The sequence below is a fragment of the Mustela erminea genome, chromosome X (assembly GCF_009829155.1).
Source record: "Mustela erminea isolate mMusErm1 chromosome X, mMusErm1.Pri, whole genome shotgun sequence".
NCBI classification, from domain to species: Eukaryota; Metazoa; Chordata; class Mammalia; order Carnivora; family Mustelidae; genus Mustela; species Mustela erminea.
The window spans coordinates 78,238,314-78,255,212 of NC_045635.1; the positions used below are offsets into that span (position 1 = coordinate 78,238,314).

A 16,899-nucleotide genomic window follows, 5' to 3' on the forward strand; every position below is an offset into this window, starting at 1 on the left:
GGATAAAAAACAAAACCCATCTATATGTTGCCTACAAGAAACAAATTTTAAGCCCGAAGACACCTCCAGATTTAAAGTGAGGGGGTGGAAAAGAAGTTACCATGCTAATGGACATCAGAAGAAAGCAGGAGTGGCATCCTTATATCAGATCAATCAGATTTGAAGCCAAAGACTATAATAAGAGATGAGGAAGGACACTATATCATACTCAAAGGGTCTGTCCAACAAGAAGATCTAACAATTTTAAATATCTATGCCCCCAACGTGGGAGCAGCCAACTAACTATATAAACCAATTAATAACAAAATCAAAGAAACACATCAACAATAACACAATAATACTAGGGGACTTTAACACTCCCCTCACTGAAATGGACAGATCATCCAAGCAAAAGATCCACAAGGAAATAAAGGCCTTAAATGACACACTGGACCAGATGGACATCACAGATATATCCAGAACATTTCATCCCAAAGCAGCGGAATACACATTCTTATCTAGTGCGCATGGAATATGCTCCAGAATAGATCACATCCTGGGGCCTAAATCAGGTCTCAACCAGTATCAAAGATTGGGATCATTCCCTGCATATTTTCAGACCACAATGCTCTGAAGCTAGAACTCAACTACAAGAGGAAGTTTGGAAAGAACCCAAATACATGGAGACTAAACAGCATTCTTCTAAGGAATGAATGGGTCAACCAGGAAATTAAAGAAGAATTGAAAAAAATCAGGAAACAAAGGATAATGAAAACACAACGATTCAAAATCTGTGGGAAACAACAAAGGCAGTCCTGAGGGGAAAATATATAGCGGTACAAGCCTTTCTCAAGAAACAAGAAAGGTCTCAGGTACACAACCTAAACCTACACCCAAAGGAGCTGGAGAAAGAACAAGAAAGAAACTCTAAACCCAGCAGGAGAAGAGAAATCATAAAGATCAGAGCAGAAATCAATGAAATAGAAACCAAAAAAACAATAGAACAAATCAACAAAACTAGGAGCTGGTTCTTTGAAAGAATTAATAAAATTGATAAACCCCTGGCCAGACTTTTCAAGAAGAAAAGAGAAAGGACCCAAATAAATAAAATCATGAATGAAAGAGGAGAGATCACAACTAACACCAAAGACATACAAACAATTATAAGAACATACTAGGAGCAACTCTACGCCAACAAATTTGACAATCTGGAAGAAATGGATGCATTCCTAGAAACATATAAACTACCACAACTGAACCAGGAAGTAATAGAAAGCCTGAACAGACCCATAACCAGTAAGGAGATTGAAACAGTCATTAAAAATCTCCAACTAATCTTTGACAAAGCAGGAAAGAATGTCCAATGGAAAAAAGACAGCCTCTTCAATAAATGGTGCTGGGAAAATTGGACAGCCACATGCAGAAAAATGAAATTGGACCATTTCCTTACACCACACACAAAAATAGACTCAAAAGGGATGAAGGACCTCAATGTGCGAAAGGAATCCATCAAAATCCTTGAGGAGAACACAGGCAGCAACCTCTTCGACCTCAGCCGCAGCAACATCTTCCCAGGAACAACGCCAAAGGCAAGGGAAGCAAGGGCAAAAATGAGCTATTGGGATTTCATCAAGATCAAAAGCTTTTGCACAGCAAAGGAAACAGTTAACAAAATCAAAAGACAACTGACAGAATGGGAGAAGATATTTGCAAACGACATATCAGATAAAGGACTAGTGTCCAGAATCTATAAAGAACTTAGCAAACTCAACACCCAAAGAACAAATAATCCAATCAAGAAATGGGCAGAGGACATGAACAGACATTTCTGCAAAGAAGACATCCAGATGGCCAACAGACACATGAAAAAGTGCTCCATATCACTCAGCATCAGGGAAATACAAATCAAAAGCACAATGAGATATCACCTCACACCAGTCAGAATGGCTAAAATCAACAAGTCAGGAAATGACAGATGCTGGCGAGGATGCGGAGAAAGGGGAACCCTCCTACACTGTTGGTGGGAATGCAAGCTGGTGCAACCACTCTGGAAAACAGCATGGAGGTTCCTCAAAATGTTGAAAATAGAACTGCCCTATGACCCAGCAATTGCACTATTGGGTATTTACCCTAAGGATACAAACGTAGTGATCCAAAGGGGCACATGCACCCGAATGTTTATAGCAGCAATGTCCACAATAGCCAAACTATGGAAAGAACCTAGATGTCCATCAACAGAAGAATGGATCACGAAGATGTGTTATATATACACAATGGAATACTATGCAGCCATCAAAAGAAATGAAATCTTGCCATTTGCGACAACATGGATGGAACTAGAGCGTATCATGCTTAGTGAAATAAGTCAAGCAGAGAAGAACAACTATCATATGATCTCCCTGATATGAGGAAGTGGTGATGCAACATGGGGGCTTAAATGGGTAGAAGAAGAATAAATGAAACAAGATGGGATTGGGAGGGAGACAAACCATAAGTGACTCTTAATCTCACAAAACAAACTGAGGGTTGCTGGGGGGAGGGGTTTGGGAGAAGGGGGTGGGATTATGGACATTGGGCAGGGTATGTGCTTTGGTGAGTGCTGTGAAGTGTGTAAACCTGGTGATTCACAGACCTGTACCCCTGGGGATAAAAATATATGTTTATAAAAAATAAAAAATTGAAAAAAAAAATCTCCAAACAAACAAAAGCCCAGGGCCAGACGGCTTCCCGGGGGAATTCCACGAAACATTTAAAGAAGAACTAATTCCTATTCTCCTGAAACTTCCCATAAATAGAAATGGAAGGAAAACTTCCAAACTCAGTTTATGAGGCCAGGATCACCTTGATCCCAAAACCAGACAAGGAGCCCATCAAAAAAGAAAGCTATAAACCAATATCCTTGATGAACACAGATGTGAAAATTCTCGCCAAAATACTAGCCAATAGGATCCAACAGTACATTAAAAGGATTATTCACCACGACCAAGTGGGATTTATTCCAGGGCTGCAAGGTTGGTTCAACATCCGCAAATCAATCAGTGTGATACAACACATCAATAAAAGAAAGAACAAGAACCATAGGATACTCTCAATAGATGCTGAAAAAGCATTTGACAAAGTACAGCATCCCTTCCTGATCAAAACTCTTCAAAGCCATCTATGAAAAACCCACCGCAAATATCATTCTCAGTGGAGAAAAACTGAAAGCTTTTCCAGTAAGGTCAGGAACACGGCAGGGATGTCTATTATCACCACTGCTATTCAACATAGTACTAGAAGTCCTAGCCTCAGCAATCAGACAACAAAAGCAAATTAAAGGCATCCAAATCAGCAAAGAAGAAGTCAAACTATCACTCTTCACAGATGATATGATACTATATGTGGAAAACCCAAAAGACTCCACTCCAAAACTGCTAGAAGTTGTACAGGAATTCAGTGAAGTGTCAGGATATAAAATCAATGCACAGAAATCAATTACATTTCTCTACACCAACAACAAGACAGAAGAAAGAGATATTAAGGAGTCAGTCCATTTACAGTTGCACCCAAAACCATAAGATACCTAGGAATAAACCTAACCAAAGAGGCACAGAATCTATACTCAGAAAACTATAAAGTACTAATGAAAGAAATTCAGGAAGACACAAAGAAATGGAAAAATGTTCCATGCTCCTGGATTGGAAGAATAAATATTGTGAAAATGTCTATGCTACCTAACGCAATCTACACATAATGCAATTCCTATCAAAGTACCATCCATCTTTTTCAAAGAAATGGAACAAACAATCCCAGAATTTATATGGAATCAGAAAAGATCTCGAATAGCCAAAGGAATATTGAAAATGAAAGCCAAAGTTGGTGGCATCACAATTCCAGAATTCAAGCTCTATTACAAAGCTGTCATCATCAAGACACCATGGTACTGGCAGGAAATCAGACACATAGATCAATGGAACAGAATAGAAAGCCCAGAAATAGACCCTCAACTCTATGGTCAACTAATCTTCGACAAGGCAGGAAAGAATGTCCAATGGAAAAAAGACAGCCTCTTCAATAAATGGTGCTGGGAAAATTGGACAGCCACATGCAGAAAAATGAAATTGGACCATTTCCTTACACCACATACGAAAATAGACTCAAATGGATGAAGGACCTCAATGTGAGAAAGGGATCCATCCAAATCCTTGAGGAGAACACAGGCAGCAACCTCTTCGACCTCAGCCGCAGCAACATCTTCCTAGGAACATCGCCAAAGGCAAGGGAAGGAAGGGCAAAATGAACTACTGGGATTTCATCAAGATCAAAAGCTTTTGCACAGCAAAGGAAACAATTAACAAAACCAAAAGACAACTTACAGAATGGGAGAAGATATTTGCAAATGACATATCAGATAAAGGACTAGTGTCCAAAATCTATAAAAAACTTAGCAAACTCAATACCCAAAGAACAAATAATCCAATCAAGAAATGGGCAGAGGACATGAACAGACATTTCTGCAAAGAAGACATCCAGATGGCCAACAGACACATGAAAATGTGCTCCATATCACTCGGCATCAGGGAAATACAAATCAAAACCACAATGAGATATCACCTCACACCAGTCAGAATGGCTAAAATCAACAAGTCAGGAAATGACAGATGCTGGCGAGGATGTGAAGAAAGGGGAACCCTCCTACACTGTTGGTGGGAATGCAACCTGGTGCAGCCTCTCTGGAAAACAACATGGAGGTTCCTCAAAATGTTGAAAATAGAACTACCCTATGACCCTGCAGTAGCACTGCTGGGTATTTACCCTAAAGATACAAACGTAGTAATCGGAAGGGGCACGTGCACCCGAATGTTTATAGCAGCAATGTCCACAATAGCCAAACTATTGAAAGAACCCAGATGTCCATCAACAGATGAATGGATAAAGAAGAAGTGGTATATATGCACAGTGGAATACTATGCAGCCATCAAAAGAAATGAAATCTTGCCATTTGCAACAACATGGATGGAACTAGAGTGTATCATGCTTAGTGAAATAAGTCAAGCAGAGAAAAACAACTATCATATGATCTCCCTGATATGAGGAAGTGGTGATGCAACATGGGGGCTTAAGGAGGTAGGAGAAGAATAAATGAAACAAGATGGGATTGGGAGGGAAACAAACCATAAGTGACTCTTAATCTCACAAAACAAACTGAGGGTTGCTGGGGGAGGGGGGTTGGGAGAAGGGGGGTGGGATTATGGACATTGGGCAGGGTATGTGCTATGGTGAGTGCTGTGAAGTGTGTAAACCTGGCAATTCACAGACGTGTACCCCTGGGGATAAAATTATATTATACGTTCATAAAAAATTTAAAAAAAATGGATGAAGCATGAGTGCTACCTTTAAGTATTCACAGCTTCATGGGGAAGGCAGATATATACACAATATAAATGTGGTGATATATCCGTGTAGAAAATGCTGGAAAACAACTAGCTGCCTAGAGAATTTGAGAAATTTTTCGTAGTGAACGTGGCATTTGAGTTGTGTTTCGAGTTATGTTTTGATGAACAGTAGTTTACTTAGCGGATTCTTAGAGGAGAACAGGATGAATAAACATTTCAATTAAAGGGAATGGTAAATACATGCAATGGAAGTAGGGATGGGGACAGTGGCAATAATGCAAAGTTTGTTGGAGCCAGCGGAGGTTTTTAAGTAGAGAATTACATGAACACACACACACACACACACACACACACACACACACACACACAAGCAAAAGGGGTTGAGGCTGGAAATACCAGATTTGGAAGGCATCTGTATGTATAGGGTTATAGAAACCTTGGGATTACCCAGGAAGAGTAGGTCCAGTTAGAGGTAAATAGGCCAAGAATAGAGTATTTGGGAATTACAGTATTTAAGAGGCAATTAGAGGAATCAGCAAAGGACACTGAGGGGAAAATGGTTAGAAAGGGAAGAAGAGAAAACAGCAAAAAGTAACACCTGGAAGACTGAGGGTGGGGAGAATTTCAGAATGGAGAAAGTCAGCAGGGTCATATTCTGCAGGAAGTTAAGTAACTGAAAATAGACCAGTGGGTTTGTCAACTAGCAGGTGACAGTTGACCTTTTCCCAAGCAGTTTCAGTAGAACAGTGAAGTCAGGAGCAAGGTTCTAATGGATTAAAAATGAAGAATATCCTGTGTACCTTAAATGCTGGGGTTTAAAGGAAAGAAAAGTAAAGAGTGGAAAGATAAATTGTGTCTCTTCTATAGACTCTAACAGGAAACTATAGACACTTACAAGGAAGTTGCCAATCATAAATTAATATGTCTAGTTTCACTTATAAATATGTGGCCCTTTCCCTCTTAATTCAGTTGTATTTATTTAGCATATACTATGTGACATGGTTAAAATACTTCAGCATGCCAGTGCTTTAGAAAGTTAACAAAGCACTTTCTCATCTATTGTGTGATATGATTCATAGTCATCTAATGCAGAGAGAATAGTCTCATAAGTTAAAATGACAGGCATTTGTGGCCTCATACAGAGAGAATAGATGGGGTATTAAAGAAAGATACTCGAGTTAACTGGGTAGAAGCTGGGGGAGACATGGGGAAGGAGACAAAAAGGATGAGGCCTTCTTCACAAAAGCTTTTTTGACTTTTAAATTAACTGGTTTTCAAGTGGTGAAAGTCAGGAATGTGTGGGTCATAATTTATATGTGATTTTCTTGAGATGAGGAAAGGAGGTGGTGAGGAAGTAGCAAATCAAAAATCCTTAGTGTTCTCAGTAATGTTAGTTAGCTTGGTTACCTCTTGGTGATAACTACAAGGTAAATACTAGGAATCTTGGAGAACTGTTCAACATTCAAGTCACATCTAAAAATACAACAATGGGGGAGCACCTGGGTAGCTCAGTGGGTTAAAGGCTCTGCCTTCGGCTCAAGTCATGATCCCCCGGTACTGGGATGGAGCCCCACATCGGGCTCTCTGCTCAGCAGGGAACCTGCTTCCCTTCCTCGTTCTCTGCCACTCTGCCTACCTGTGTTCTCTGTCAAATAAATGAATAAAAAACTTAAAAAAATAAAAATACAGTGATGGGTAAGATAATCCAGGGAAAATAGAGCAGGGAGCAAAAGACAGAAGGAACCCTGGAGAGAACAAATATTTGTGGCACTAGTTCTAACCCCTCGCTACACAGTGGGCTCACTTTGAGAGACTTATAAAATATAGCTACATCCAGTTCCTCTCTGAACCAATTCAATCCAATTCTGTAGAGTCAGAGCCTGGGCAGTAGTATGTTTTAAAAGTTATCAAGGCGATTTTAATGTGCCACAAAAGTAGAAAACCACCAATTTATGGGACTAGCTTGGAAGCTGGAACACATGAAAAAGAGCAGGAAGAAGTTGGTTATGGAGCTGTGAGGAGAAAAAAAGCAATTGTGGTATTACTTTTTGAAGAGAAAGTGCCAAATAGCATCAGATATAGCCAAGAGAAACAATAAAATAAGGATTGGAAAGGATCCATTGGATTTAACTATTAGGAATTCATTGGTAACTTTACGAAACTAGTTTTAGGAGTGTGTTTAGGGGGTTGAGGTGAGAAAGGATAGAAGCCAGATTGCATTGAGTTCTAGAATACTGTTAATTTTTAAAACTATTTAATTTAGTGTTTTCTTCTTTTTCATCACTAAATATGAATTTTATGACAAAGCATATACCTATATTAGTTACATAATTTGGGGATTTTGTTTTCTCTTTATTTGTGAAAATTAAATTTTGCTTTTGGGACAGACATACATATGTATTGATTAAGAAGATCTAAGTTTGCTTTAGGGAAGCTGGAAACAGAAAATTACTATGTGGTCTACCTTTGATTATTCTTTGACAACTAGAGAACAAATTGAACACAGACCACTTGTGCTCTATTTATATGCAAAATCATTTTAAGCAAGCACTGATGATGTTCTCTATAGAAATTTCAATCACAGTTGTTTGTCTTTTCTCCTACACAATATAATCAGCTCTACTGCACATTTCTTCATCCGTGATCTCTGCAGTCCAGTAGGAGATAAGGTCAATTTCGGTTGATTTTTTTAATGAGAATATGAATTTAGCAGGCTTCCTTTATATACTGGAGTGTGGGATAAGTTAGGATAAGTGATTGTTAGGCAGCAATAAATTTTTCTTAGTAGTTTTAATTCCATGTCAAAAATTTACAGACATGCTAATGTTAGTAGTTAAGCTCACATAATCACCTGCTTATTTACAAATCCTCAATTTGGGAATACATGGTTGGGACCCTATATGTCAGGTGCATGAGACCACTAGAATATGAGCAGACATTGTGCATTTATAACTACATTAACTGACAAGGTATTCATCAGACTGTAATAGTACCTTAAATTTTCTGGAAAACTAACTGCTTTCAAAATGAAAAGGGAATAGTTGTTTTAATTGGTGGTTGTGATTATGAGCTCATGTCTCTCATATGGACTCAGGAAGGAGTACATTACTGTGTATTTTCCTAAACAGGGATAAGAACTTGTAAACTGTCCAGCTAAATTCCATTTGCTGCCCCAGTGGCCAAAGGCAGCTTGATTCACCTGGAAATGAATGTACTCTCTACCCATCTTTTAATTTTTTTGAAACCTTTGGACACATCTCTTTTGTGTATTATAATTTCAGCCTAACTCCTGGTAGTTCTTTTCCTTGTGTCCATTAAAATGAGAAGAGTAGAAGGTAAAGGAAGAAAGGAAAAGAGCAGTGGGTATCTTAAGCTCCTTAGTACTCTTCTGAGATTCTATTACTCGTCGGTATTCATTGCATTTGCAAAAACATGAGCTGTGAAACCTTGAACCTAATATAGTGTTTCACCTATTCCAGGAAACCTTGTAAGGTTATACTCAGTGTCAACGTTCTTAAAAATATAGATGATACAAAGTGTTAAAATACTACAAGGATTATATCCGTGTTTCACTGTTAAAAGATTATGATTTATTTTTAGCACCTAGCATATAACTCAGTATAGTACATGCTCTTGATACCTGCTTGTTGGATACTTCACAATTATTTAAAAAAAATTGAATCTACATTAGATCCTTTTCAGTATATTATACCTGAAGCTGTCTCTCAAGTTTGAAATTTAGGAGATGAAATAAATAGAAATTTCATTCTACATCACTGTAAATGGTATTCCATTAATGCTAAGTTTATTTTATGGGAAAACTCAAATGTCCTAGGCACATTACCTTCACATGACCTTTCTACTAGTAATGTTAGGCTTGACAAGTAAAAAAAAATTCTGAGTTTATATAAAAAACAAAATATAACTCTATGTCATTACTTTTATTCTTATATCCATCATGCTTGCATTTGACTGCCACCTTTTTGTCATTCTCAACCCAAATCACAATATGTTCTACTCCTAATGCTTAAAGGGCAAAATACCCAAGTACTACAATAGAAAATACAAGAAAAACAGAGCCTTTTGTTCAAGTTTTACATGTCTTCTCATCAGTCTTTGTAAATATGCTCTATAAGACGGGAGGTAGACAGAAGTTAGTGAATTTCTTTAGAATAAATGTAACCAATTAATTGCTTTTCCAGCTTTCTCACAGATTTACTCAGAAGAACAGGTCTTCTGAAGTTTAAGATTTTTATCTAGTGTATGAGTATTCTAAGGGATTGAACTGTTATTTGAGGGACCTCTAGAATCTAGGGTGATATTTTCCATTTCCACTTGGGAAGGTTTTAGCTTGAGATTTCTAAGGGTTATTGGTCTATTGTTTGTCTGGCATAGATGTAGTATATAGCAAGCAATACAGTACTTTGTGGGCAATGAACAGGGTTTTTTTTTATTTCATACATTATTCAAAACTCTGCAGTGATTTCAGAAAGTCAGTGTATATACCAGACACAAAGAAATGAAAACACAAAAACAAGGATATGATTTTCATACTGTTTGGAAAGTTTATATTATTGTATATGGATTTCATCTTTATTGAAAGTTATAATGGCTGTTATATTTTTAGCAGACTTACCACTGTTGATCAAATGTGTGCATGTCTATCTTGTTAATAAACTAATTACCTTTAAATATTTGGAGCTAATCTATGAAGAGAAGTTTATATCAAGAAAGATAAGCAGTCTGACTTTGTGGATAATGCACTACTTATTTTAGTCATATTTGTGACATCATTTCAGTTGTCTATATCAGTACTACTTTAAGTGCCAGAGGTAATGAAAGATTTTTTTTTTAAAGTTCTTTTTAAAGAAATTTTCTTTTTTTAAAAAAAGATTTTATTTATTTATCAGATAGAGATCACAAGTAGGCAGAGAGGCAGGCAGAGAGAGAGACAGGGAAGCAGGCTCCCTGCTGAGCAGAGAGCCCGATGTGGGGCTTGATCCCAGGATCCTGGGATCATGACCTGAGCCTAAGGCAGAGGCTTTAACCCACTGAGCCACCCAGGCGCCCCTAAAGAAATTTTCTAATATGAAGTTTTCATTTTATGGTCCAAAATTTAGTGAACTCTCATATACTTGTAGAGAACATTAAAACAAGTTTACTTAGTAGTCCTAAAAATCCACAGCATGAAGGCACCAAGAAGATGACCATCCTTTGTAAATGGGATAATGGTCCAATGCAGAAAATAAATTTAGAAATAAAATTACATCATAATGAGTTTCTAGGAAATTATTAGAGGATGTTTTCAATATTGAATTCAGGTAGAATTAGATTAGAAAAGACAAATGTGAAGAAAAACATCATATCTTGCCATTTGAATTTTTTTTTTCAGTTGCCACAAATAGTATTGATTGCTTTGCATGGTTCATTTAGAACTTCCTGGCAGAGGAAAATGCAAAGCACTGAAAAAGGATTATGGTCAAGCTGAATGCTGTCCACACAGACTCTATGCATTATAGATTATCCTTGTGCTTCCAATTTCTTAACTTCTTCCCTACATACCATGTTTTGTGGTCCTGGGTCCTTTGTACACCACTTTCCTTACTTCCTTTCTGCTGCTTTAGAATTGTGTTTTATCTTTTTACCTCCCTTACAACATTGTTTCCCACTGCCATTGTCCCAATCTGATATTCCACATATTAGTCGTGAGGAAGAAAAATTTGACAGAAAAAATGAGGAAATATAATTCTGTCTCATTCTTTGAAGTCTGTCTTACTTAAGTCTCACCATTCTATCCCTTTTAGGAAAGCAAACAAGACTGATAATACTTAATGAATAAATTCTTTCTTACTTTACGTAAAATTGTTCAGGTCTTGGTGTCAGGAAGGAGTCAATGAAGGATATTTCAAAGGGACAGAGAAAAGTTTCCAGATGTATTATTGGTTCCCAGACTTTTTAGGATTATAATGTCATCACTGCTGGAATTTATAAGTACTCCTGGTAGTGAGTAAAGCATGAAGCAGAAGATGAATCTTTTGTATACTTATAAAGATTATTTTATCAAGTAGTACAGACAGTTGTGAAATGACTGCATGATTTTTGTGCTCTCAGAACATACACACTCTGGAAAGAAAAAACATTAAAGGGGAAAATACCTTTTCATACAAGTTCCTCAGACCACAGTGGGCAGTTGATTACAGCCTTACAGTTATAAACATATTCAATGAAAAGGAAAAAGTGGGATTTCAGTAAGTAGAGTAGTTTAGTAGTGTTAAGACTTTACAAAAATTTTTGCTCTCCACATACATTCAAATAATGTATTAGATTTTACTCTAACAGGTCATAATGAAGTTCTTCTACACTAAGGAGAAATCTTTATAATTAGGCATGTAAAACAAAATATTTTTTAAAAGCACTTGTCTTATAAACTAATTGATATGTTAATTTTTCTCTAACATCTTGAAAACATGTAGCTCTGTTCATTCATTTTTTTTTTTTTTTAACTTGGAGGCGAACTTCAGTAAAAGTGAGACTCTGCAGTGTGTATACTTACCTGTTTTTCCAAATCAAAGCATGGCCCTTAGAAAGTAGCATCTTTTATCAATCCTTTTTTATAAGATTTTATTTATTTGAGAGAGAGAGAGAGCACTAGTGCAAAGGAGGAGCAGAGAGAGGGGGAGAAGCAGACTCCCCACAAAGCAGGGAGACCCTGCAGGGGGTCCCCTTGATCCCCCATGTGGGGCTTGATCCCAGGACTTTGGGATCATGACCCAAGCCTAAGGCAGATGCTTAACTGACTGAGCCACCCAGGTGCCCCATGATTTTTTTTAAAGATTTTATTTATTTATTTGACAGAGAGACACAGTGAGAGAGGGAACACAAGTATGGGGAGTGGGAGAGGGAGAAGCAGGCTTCCCACCAAACAAGGAGCCCGATTCGGGGCTCAACCCCAGGACCCTGGGACCATGACCTGAGCCAAAGGCAGATGCTTAACGACTCAGCCACCAAGGTGTCCTCAATCATGATTTTTAATCAAGTCATCTGAAAGCTCTATTATTATGCATTAGGCATGACTTTTTAAACTACTACTTCCATTCTTGGCCATCAGATATATTTTGTTCTCCTAGTTGATTTGTCTATAAAAGTTAAATATGGCAAAGTTGTCTTTAAAAATTGGAGGGATACCTGGGTGTCTCAGTCAATTAAGTGTCTGCCTTCAGCTGGGGTTATCCCAGGGTCCTGGGATCAAGCCCCAGGTTGGGCTCGGCGGGGAGCCCGTTTCTTCCTCTCCCTCTGCCTGCCTCTACCCCTGCTTGTGCTCTGTCTCTGTCAAATAAATAAATAAGTAGATCTTTAAAAATAATTAAATAAACTTGGAAAAGAAACTCAGTTTTCTGAGTTTTCTGCCTTCTTTCCTGGGTTCTGTAACATGTGGAACTTGTCTTGGCATAGTTGAAGGTAAAAAGGGTAGTGGTTGGGTAGAATTCATCATAGAATTCTATTTCCTGTGTGTCCAAACCTGCTTTTGTACCAATTAGCTATGACCTTTTATTTTAGCCTTAGGGCATGTGATTATTAGAGGGAACCATTTCTGAAATATTTTCTTTCTGATATTAGTTTAAGCAAATTTCCTTGCAGTGCTAACTCTTTTTTCATGTTTTTTTTTTTCCTCCATGTGCTGCTGCTTTCCACTAAGCTGCTAAATCTTTTGCAGAGGCATTAAAGGCAGTGTTTCTAGAAATGTGAATAGCTTGTGCCCTTTTCTGAGTGTCCTACTTCAGAAATATTGCAGCTGCAGTGGTATTATGTGCCTTCATTTCTTCCCATTTCTCTCTGCAGGGAAGTTCCTGCCTTAAGGTAGACCCAAGCTCTTTTATTCTTGGGATTTTTCTCCTAAATGATACGAATGCTTCAGTCATGTTTTCTAAAGCATGTTGTTTCTTTGTTCACTTCTTCTACATTGGTTGACTCTGCAGCTTGTAGGAGTAATGGGGAGTGGGAGAGAGTATAAATGAATAATTACAAATCTATCTTTTCTATTAGGAAAACAACCCAAAGCAAGGGCTGTATGAATATAGTCAAAGTAACATGACTTTAGAGATGACACACAGTGCATTTGTTACCTGTGTATGTGATACAGGGAATATCTCTACAGGCCATAGATGTCAGAAATGTAGCTAAAATGAAAACAAGCCCCTGGTACATTTTCCATGATACTTTGTCATAGGACTACATTGCTTCACATGAAAAGCTCTTAATTTGACTTGCATTTGTGGCAGAGAGTAAAAGGATTTAGCTGAGTTGCGTTGTTTAGCCCGCTCCCTCCAGTGTATTTCTTTTATGTAATTCTACCACTTTCCTTTTCCATCCACTTGTCATTTTGTTTTCAATCTGAATGTCACACTGTTTATGAAATGGTCACTGCTTTTGAAGTTCATTCTGTAGAGCTCTAAGTTTTACTGAGAAGAAAATAATTGTCACAAATTTGCAGGGACCATGCTAATTTTCTCTGTATCATTCTAGTTTTAGTATATGTGCTGCCAAAGTGAGCATGATAATTAAAAAAAAGAGTTATTGAACAAATTAGTTAAATCCCATTCAAATAATAGAACGCAAACTTGACTTATTCAACTTTGATATCTAATTTGAATCTTTTGTGCCTGCTGTCCTCCTGAAAGCTGCAACTACTTGTTTAATTTAAATAGGAGAGAACAAAACAGAGATAGTAGAATATTACTTCTTTTCACTAACTTTAAATTAATTTTAGATGACACAGAACTACATCTTCATTATTAAACAGAGAAATTCATTACATACTCCAAAGTGTTCTATTCTTTTAACTCCTTTAATAATGTCAGGATTCTGCATCAGAAGAACAAGGAAACTAATATTTTCTTAGGGTATAAATCTTTTTCTTTCTAAACCAACAAAGTTAAAAATTCTTTTTTCTCATGTTTATGACTCTTCTCTGGCTAACTGAAACAGAATTCATATGAATAATTTATATTACTGATTATCTTGCCCCTTAAACATTCATAGAAGGAAAAATAAAGTTTTAAAATAAAAAGAAATAAGCCTGCTTTGAAAAGATTATATATCATTAACAGTTTTTGTTATTTATATTTTCCTAAATAAGCTAATTTTGAGATATATAAATGCATTAAGTTGGTGATGACTCTTGATTTTTACTGCTATTTGTACCCAGTTGTGTCAACTGTACAAACGATAAAATAATCATCAAAGGACTGATGGCTTAATATAATAGCTGTTGTGCTGTAAATATCTTTTATGCTTTGATAATGAACTGTCTCTTTCGCCTTGGTATCTACTTTTCAAAAATCTATTACCCATTCCTGATACTATTTAACTGGAGTTATTAGTCCTTTGACAGTACTGCATGCTATTGACAGTATCTTTTAATTTGCTTTATTTTCTGACATTTTCTATGTTAATTTTTTGACTTTGGGATTTTTAAATGCCAGATTTGTGCTTAAAATAGAAAACCCTTCCACTAATAAGATTTAGGCATATCACCTAAGTACTACAGATGTAGTACTTATCCCAGATGTAATAGGGGGAGATAAAGAAAGGATCATAGATAATAAATTTGCCCTGCTTTCTCCACAAAGTTATTACTGCAAGCTTTAAGTCTCAGCTTTTATTGATAATATAAATATGGGTTATGTAAGGAAAGCTTATACCTATTTATAATAGCATTCAAATCTGGTTTTAGTAATTGCTTTAGGCCAGACCACTCCATAAACAGTCCCAAGGCAATTTGAAAATAGGTATTTGTTCAATCATCTTTTTTATTGCGTATGCATTTTATTTTATGACTTTTGTAATTAAAGTAATAAAATTCAATAGTATTTCCTGGTTAACTAGCAGGTAAACAACTTTGTACAGTATGAATGTATTTTATCTCGTGAAACAATGGATGGTCATTCAAAAGGAAGATTGTTAGGAGAGGATAGGAAAAGGTAGTATTTTCCATTGGTGATCAGGCTTTTAACAAAACAATTCCTACTATAATCCTAGAGAATTTCATCTGACTAAATCTCCACTCAAATGACAAGCATGGAATGAGGGCTATAGTCAGAGGAACAAAGGATGGGAGGACCTATATCTGAATGAGTGCCCCCGTAGTGCTCTTTAGAGGGACCCATTATGCCCTCCATTGGCACGTCTCACCATTGCTTGTGAAAATACTTGGCATTGAATGATAGTGTAGGTCTTACAGTGTACTTGCTAAAATTGCTTATGCAATTTCAATTGGCTGTGGTATTTATCATGTTCTGTCCTCAGCATTATGTAGCATGGTTAAGCCTATAATGCAGCTGCTTTGTGTATGTGTGTATGCATACCAAGTGAATGTTCTGTATTGCGCAAATACCAGTTAAAGTTTCTAGAGTGCTGAGGTATCTAGATGAAGGATAGTAAGTCTTAGGCTTAAAAAACAGACTTTTGTGCTGTTCTTCAGGATCAGAATTGGTTATATATATATGGGTATATATATCTATCTATTGGTGAACAAAATAAATCTGTCTTCAGTGTTAATAGAAGTTGCACATGGGTATCAAGAAGTAAAAATCTTCTAAGATAATTATAAAATCATGTTGTATAGCTCAGTTTTTACAATGGTTCAAATATGGGGGCATTTGTTTATGCCATGAATTAGTATATATACAATTTTTAACCTACAACACCCTTAAAAATGGCTTTAGAAGTATAAACTTGGTTGGTTTCTTTTAAAGTAGGTAGAGGTCTGGAGGATGAATATTAATTATAAAAACCTCTGAAAATTAGACTTGGTAAAATGAGCTATGTCATATGAAACAGCTCCTGCTTTCATTGATCTGCTCTGTTGTTTTTTTAACATTTCTATATCATTTATTTCTGCCCCACACTTTATTATTCCCTTCTTCCTGCTGTCTTTAGGCTTCTTTTGTTTTTCTTTTCTAGCTCCTTTAGGTGCAAGGTTAGGTTGTTTATTTGAAATTTTTTTTGAGATAGGCCTGTATTGCTATATACTGCTCTCTTAGGACTGCTTCTGTTGCTTCCAAAATATTTTGGACCATTGTGTTTTCAATTTCAATTTTTCCCTTGTATTCTTTTATTTTTCTGTGATTTTCTGGTTGACCTATCCATTGTTTAGTAGCATATTGTTTAACCTCCATATATTCGTGGTCTTTCCGAATTTTTTCTTGTGCTTAACTTTTGGTTTCATAGCATTGTGGTCAGAAAAGGTACATGGTATTATTTCAATCTCTTTGTATTTGTTGAGGGCTACTTGTGACCTAATATGTGATCTATTCTGAATAATGTCCCATGTGCATTTGAAAAACCTGTGTATTCTGCTGTTTTAGGATGGAATGTTCTTAAAGTATCTGTTAATTCTATCTGGTCAAGTGTGTTATTCAGAGCTGTTGTTTCCTTCTTTCTTTCCTGTTTTAAAGATTTTATTTATTCATTTGAGAGAAACAGAGAGAGCAAGTGAGGGGAGGGACGGAGGAAGAGAGAAATCATCTGCAAGTCATGGATCCTG

The 16,899-nt window shown here is 36.7% G+C and overlaps 1 protein-coding gene and 1 pseudogene across 1 annotated transcript in view; one reads left to right on the forward strand and one right to left on the reverse strand.

Annotated features, from left to right (window-relative positions):
• The window catches only part of DIAPH2 (diaphanous related formin 2), a 958,873-nt gene that overhangs the window by 788,415 nt on the left and 153,559 nt on the right, over positions 1-16,899 (forward strand). The gene's annotated exons all lie outside the window — the stretch shown is intronic.
• LOC116583813 lies at positions 13,816-13,907 on the reverse strand (annotated as a pseudogene).